The sequence below is a fragment of the Otolemur garnettii genome, unplaced genomic scaffold, assembly GCF_000181295.1.
Source record: "Otolemur garnettii isolate 467f Iridium unplaced genomic scaffold, OtoGar3 scaffold00301, whole genome shotgun sequence".
Lineage (NCBI taxonomy): Eukaryota > Metazoa > Chordata > Mammalia > Primates > Galagidae > Otolemur > Otolemur garnettii.
Genome location: NW_003852696.1, coordinates 586,850 through 593,952, shown reverse-complemented (window position 1 = coordinate 593,952; position 7,103 = coordinate 586,850). Strand labels below are relative to the sequence as shown.

General features: G+C 37.6%; 1 pseudogene; it reads right to left on the bottom strand.

Moving 5' to 3' along the window:
- Window positions 1-6,139: 6,139 nt before the first annotated feature.
- Window positions 6,140-6,859, bottom strand: LOC111722649 (annotated as a pseudogene).
- Between the last annotated feature and the right edge of the window lie 244 nt (window positions 6,860-7,103).

The following is a 7,103-nucleotide window of genomic DNA, read 5'->3' as shown; positions in this document are numbered from 1 at the left end:
TACAGTTAGACACACTTGGATATTTTATGCTCCCTGGAAAACACCCCCACAATCAATATAAACAACCTCACTGCCTCAAAGGCCTTCAGTCACCCCTTTTCTGATTCCTCCTCCAGTTCTCTACCCAAAGCCGCCCTAGATGAGCTCTGATCTACTGTTGCTTTCCATTTCCTAGAATTTAGAAATGGAATCCTATGGCACACACCTTTGAAGGCAGGATTCTCTCCCTCAGCACCCTTCTACCAAGGTCATCTATGTCATTGCTGAGTTGCCACCGATCCTATCACCATCACAGGCCATTTTTCCACTTGGGCACTTCCTCTGTTAAAACATTGGCCTGGCTCAGCACCTGTGGCTCAAACGGCGAAGGTGCCAGCCACATACACCTGAGCTGGCATGTTCGAATCCAACCTGGGTCCACCAAACAACAACGGCTGCACCGAAAAATAGCCAGGCATTATGGCAGGTGTCTATAATCCCAGCTCCTTGGGAGGTGAAAGCAGGAGACTCTCTTGAGCCCAGGAGTTGGAGGCTGATGTGAGCTATGATGCCATGACACTCTACCCAGGGCGATGGCTTGAGGCTCTGTCTCAAAAACAAAAACAAAAGAAACATTGGCCTGGTGCTCATTGCTCAGTCAGTAGGGCGCCGACCACATGCAACAGGGATAGAAGGTACGAGCCCAGCCGGGGCCTGCGAAACAATAATGAGAACTATAACCAAAAAATAGAGAGGTGATGTGGCAGGGACCTGTAGTCCCAGCTAACTGGGAGCTAAGGTAAGATGATGGCTCAAGCCCAAGAGTTTGAGGTTGCTGTGAGCTGTGACATCATGGCACCCTATTGACAGTGACATAGTGAGACTCTGTCTCCAAAAAAAAAAAAAAGTCACTGAGCTCACCTAATAGAGGAAATTTTAAAAATAAACTGAGATTTAAAGGACAATAAAATTCACAGGAAATTTGCACTGCATCAACAAAGACAAAGCAATACTGACAAAACACAGGTGGCAAGATCCTGTTTCTACATGAATAAAATGCGACAAAATACCTCTGAGTGCTTTAAACACAGTCAAATGTCAGAACTTTCTGTTAAAAGAATAAACCTGACTGAAATAATGTTATGTTTATGAATGCAAGTGTATGCACAGTGGAACCCACAGGTGCCACCTGGGAGTGGAGACTCCTCCCCTCTGTCCTCAGAGTCATTCACAGAAATCCTCTTCTAGAAAAAGTGTCCCCAAGGAAGCAGAAAGCCCGACTCTTTATCAGCTTGTTATAAAGAATCCTTTTGTAAGGAAGTTTAAGGGCTGAGGTGGCAGTTCCAGCTCATCCATCCTTTCCCTGATTCCAGTAGGTCTCCGGACGTCCCTTTCTGATTCCTCCTCCAATTCCTACCCAGGGCTGCCCTAGATGAGCTCTGATCTACTTTCTGTCCCTGTTGCTTTCCATTTCCTAGAATTGAGAAATGGAATCCTATAACACACATCTTTTGAAGTCAGGATTTTCTCCCTCAGCACATTCTAACAAGGGTCTTCTATGCCATTGCCGAGTTGCCATCAATCATATCACCCTCACAGGCCCTTTTGCCTCTGTGGGTACTTCCTCTGTTAAAAAATTATTGAAAACATATTTCCATAGATACAGATATAATCTAAGCTGGATTGTAGGTGTTTTCCTTCAGTAAATCAGCATATCTCCCAGGGTTCCTGAATGTGTTTGGTTCTGTAGGTGTGGGGCCCACTGTGCCAAGGGATGCTCGGCCCTGCTTTCATCTCATTATTATTTACTTGCCTTTCTTTGGTACTGAAAAATTGTGGGTCTTTTTAAAATTTTAAATAAATAATTAATCATCAAGATATGAAATGAAAACTCATGAAAGTGGGGTGGGGCAAGAGAATCACTTAAGCCCAAGTGTTGTAGGTTGCTGTGAGCTGTGACACCATGGCACTCTACCCAGGGAAACATAGTGAGACTCTGTCTCAAAAAAATAAATCACTAAATAAAGGGTTTACAGGAGACTATGTGCTAACTATGTCTCCAGGAAAATTTAGAACTCTGTGTGAATAGGAATAACTCAAATGCCTTTTGTTCAGGTGATTGTGATATCCCTTAAGATAAAATTAGTTTTACACCTATTATTCAAGTGCAAGTGTCCAAAGATTATAAAATTGCCACCTCTGTAATATTTCTAATTTTGCTAGATCCAACTGTAAACTTATGTTCCTGTTTGAATACTAAGGTCTAGAAAGGTCTGAGGTCTATAGTGAGGCCCAAGAGACATATTCCCATACTTAGGCCAGCAACTACAGGGAACAGTCTCACCCATGTGGCTCCTTCTTCCCTGCTCCAACTTTGCCCCCTGGAAATTCTGAGAGAAACTAGATGTTCCAGTTTCCTGTTTTCTATCTTAATCTCTTCACCTGGTAAAAAACATAGGTCCTGTCCTTTGTGGCAATCTTCGATGCCATATGACCATGTGAAACTTAGGGGGACAAAAAAAAAAAACATCACAAATGATGCCTATGTTGTGGTTTCAGCATTTTTTAGGAACTAAAAACCTTAAAATCATGTTGTTACTAGAAGTTCTTCTTCAGTGGGTCCTTGGTCTTAGAGATTCAAAAAGTGAGCCCATGGGCCACAGATCAGTGATAAAGTAAGGTATTGTTGGACAGACAGGCATATAGAGAGAGTGGAGAGCACCCGAACTTCACACAGGGAAGAGGAGACCCAAGTCAGAGGTGTCCTGTATGGTCCTTTGTCTAGGGGTAAACATTGGCCTTAAGTGAAATTTTAGCCAAAACTTGGTAGATGAAAAACACCTTTACAAACTTAATGAATGTATTAGCAAATAAATGAATGAAATCCCTTTCCTGCGGCAAGGCTGTTAGGTCTTTGCAGGTTTTTTCCTCAGGGGAAAGGACTGGGGTGTATGCTCCCTACTCAAGATAGAACTGCCCAGAAGTGTTGTAGGTTACTTTGTTCATAACCTTACTAGAGTCCAGGGATGTTGCCTGGAAAGGGCAGCCTCTTTGTGCCACGCCCATAAAAGGAGGGGGTGGTCCCTGTCCAGGCCTATGTAAAAAAACTGGATCAGTGTTATATTCCACAAAATCTCTCTCATTTGTGAAATGTAATAATTTTATTATTTAGATTGCTTGGGAAACTGAATATTTGTCAAAAAAAGTATATTCTCATCTTTTAAACTTTCTAATTATCAGTTTAGCCAAGCAAATAATTAACTTTATAGTAAACTGTGATCCTGTTCTGTGAATAGTGATTTTTTTTTAAGAGTAAGAAAAAATAAAACAGAAAGGAAAATGGCATTGTTTAATAAACAAATCCTGTGTAGTAAATTGTGTCCTGAAACAGAATGGTTATTTAAGAAATGAAAGGAAGAGAAAACCAAAAAGTTTAGAATATTTGTAAATTATCTATGTCAGATTGAAGAAGGTTCATAAAAGAAAATTTGTGAAGGAATTTTCATGTGATCCAGTTGACTATGTATTGCCTTTGGAATCTTTTCCTTGTAATCCTGTTTGAACAAATGTTTTAATACTTTAATAATTGAGAAAACTTCCAGAATCTAAACTCTAATTTTAATCTTTTTAAAATATTAAGAGCAGTGAAAGTCTGAGAAAGACATATTGGACTTATTTTAAAATGTATGAGAAATATTGTCAAATAGAAAATGGCAGTTAATTTTCTGTGAATTATATTTACATATATGTATGTTCCAAGATCATAAAATATTGGTCTGTCTTAGTATATATTGTCAATAATAACTTGAATTCATCTCAGAAAGTATTTTTATAACTAACTGACTCCAAAGTTTGTCCTTCAAGAAAAATAGGAAAAGCTCAGTGGCTAGAGCACCCGCCACATACACAGGGGCTGGCGGGTTTAAACCCAGCCTGAGCCTGTCAAACAATACTGGCAACTGCCAAAAAAAATAGCCAGGCATTGTAATGGGCACCTATAGTTCCAGGTACTCAGGAGTCTGAGGCAAGAGAATCACTTAAGTTCAAAAGTTGGAGGTTGCTGTAATTCCATGGCACTCTACCGAGCACTACATAATGAGACTCTGTCCCAACAAAAAAGAAAGACAGACAGACAGACAGACAGAAAGAAAGAAAAAGACAGGCAAGGTCTCTCAAATCAAATTTCTGATGACTTTAGAGATTAAATGCTATGAGACTAAAAGCAAACTTTCAGAACTTTAACTAGAAAACTAACATGTCCGTGGGTATTCCCAACCTGTGAAATACTTTTTGCTCAGTTAAACACTGTTAAATTTAATTTTTATTAAACGTAGATTCTGAGACAGAACATCCAAAGACTTCCAGAAACAGAGAGCCCACACACCAAAAGATACCTGCTGAACCTGTTCACTGTCTCCATCCAACTGAAGTCTTTGGGCAAATTCTCTCTCAGAATCCAAGTTACCATAGATTTGTGTTTTTGACTTCTGAGTTTTTTGAAAAAAACAAAAACAAAATTTGAATCCTGTCTTAAATAGTAAAAGAAATCAAAATAAGTCTAAAATATAATTAAAATTGATAGTTAAATTAAACCCTATTAAAGGTTCTTGCCTAGCTGGTGATTTCTTTTCAGATTCTTTATTATACATCATGGTGCACAGTTTGAGGCTGGTTAAATACAATTGGTTTTCAAAATCTCTTTGAATATTTCCTAGATTACTACATGCAAGTGACCATGAAAATATTTGGCATTTTAAAATTTTGCATCTCTGAATAGGCATTTACATGAAGGAAAACATTACCATTCATAGATACCCACATTTAAAGTAGACACTCCAGCACATGATACGTAAAGTTTTTGCTAGTAAAGCCAAGTTGGTTACCGATCACGTTATCAAAGTGCCATAATAGTAAAACAAGATTAAAGAAATGTAATGTGGATTATTTAGCTTACTCATAAAGTAAAAGTAACCAACAAGACTTGTACTGAAATGTATAAAAAATATTGGTACAAAAACCAATGAACCGTAAGTTGAAGTAGTTTCCATACAGCAAGCTTCATTTTGTTTCCTATACGCCACATTTAGTGTATCTGAGATCAGACTCCATGCACATGAACAGATGATTGCAACCTATTTTAGAGACTTTTAAACAAATGACTTGAATTTAGGGTTTGAAACATTAAAAGACTGGATGAAGTTTATATGTGAGTTTGAATTAGCCAAATTTTCAGTTTCATAAAGATGACATTGTCCAGATCTAATAACTGCATGCTTTACAGGTCCTCCTGAGTTCCCTATCCCCAAATTTTCTCCTGAAAAGTAAAGAATAAATTTGTGAAGTTAAGAAAATGTTTGCATTCCCATGGCAAAAAGATTCCTTAAGTTGAAATATATATGTGTGTTTCAAAGTATTTTTAGAAAAATTAAATAATTCTAACAAATTCCAAAATGCCAACAGAAGTCAACTCCACATTGCAGAAAAAATATAGTAGCAAAACAGTGACTTCATATGGCAAAAATAAATAAATAAAAAGGCAGACACAATGACATGTCACATAATCTTTTGGGGAAAAAATTAATAATCATGCCACAAAAGACTTCAAAAAGGGCAAAATTCAGGAAGCCATGGAATGGTACTCAGAAGCACCCACAGTGAGACGTTCTATGCATTTCTCAAACACGTGTAAAACAAATGTAGTTCTCAAAATATTGAGATTCCATGTTTTAAAACTGTGCAGGATGTAAGGGCTACTCAGATATTCTAATTTCATTTGAACACAAAATACTTAAATTTTTGCAGGTAGAGAATAAGAGGTAATCATTAGCATTAAAAGAGAGAAGAAAACGATTTCTAATTAACATTATGCAGAAAAAAAGCAAAATTATACATACCAGCCTACTCACATGAAAATCTTTAATATTTATGCTGATGCATATCTGACTGCTTATAATCAAATCAAAGTGTGCAGTAAAAAAAAGAAAAAGGCAGCTTCAGAAAGTTCCAGTGTTCCAAAGAAAGTACTTTTGAAAATGTATATACATGAAGAACATTTTGTCACATCATAAAATAAATGCAGCACTGTAACATAAAGGAAGACTAATATATGTGGAGTTTGGGCCTTTCCCTCACCCCCCAGCCCCCACTCCATGTGCTGCAACCATCTTTAACCTGCTGAACTTAATCTCAATGGTTACAGGAGGTTTTTGTTTTTCTTTTTTTCTCCTATTCAGTTCACATTTCAGGCTGTTCAGCAGATGCTTGTGATTCTGGAGATTCAAATCACTGGTGAAAGTTTGTTCCCTGTTTCCTTAGTTTTTCAGGAGCTTTTCTCCATAAAACGATCTCCTGCTGCTTGAAGTACCTTCTGTCTTTCTCATCAACAAGCACTAAATTCAAAAAGTATCTTACTGAAAACTTTTTGTTCACATCTCTCCTTGTTGGAATTGGGTCATACCCTGCTAAAAATAGTCTTATTAGAATTGTTTCGTCTTTTACTGGTGCACCGTCCATTATTTCACATTTGGCAATTGTTTCTGTTTCCGTTGTACTGGGTCCAGTTCCTGTTATCTCTTTTTGATCAATTGTAACTCCGTATGTTGTATTTTTATTCTTACTAATAGAAAGTAAATTTTCCCAGCAATCACATCCTTTACATGATACTTTAATTTATTATATTTAATTTCTCTATGTGGACAATCTTCAATGCCCACTTCCAACTTGACAGATTTTAACATCTGAATTAAGTGGCAAGCTGGTGAACAATAAGATCATATTCTTTTACCAAATCTGTCAGTCTTCTTACTATTGTCACTTTAAGAAAATACCTCAAGCGGACATTGGCACCCATGTAAGATTCTGATGGCTTTTCAACTTGCATAAATTCAAAATCCTAACTTGTGCTCTGAGTCAGTTCTCCAGGTAGGGCTGGTTCTTTCACTAGGTTTACAAATTCATGAGTATTACTCTTGTCGTTGAAAAGTTCAGTTTGACCTCCAAATTCATTTCTAATTCCCTGGTGCTCTAGCTTCTTTCCAGGTTGCTAAAAGGCTACGTTTACCTTCCCTGAAACAGACACAGCATCATAGAAGACACAGTGTTTTTCCACTTTGCCATCTTCAGTT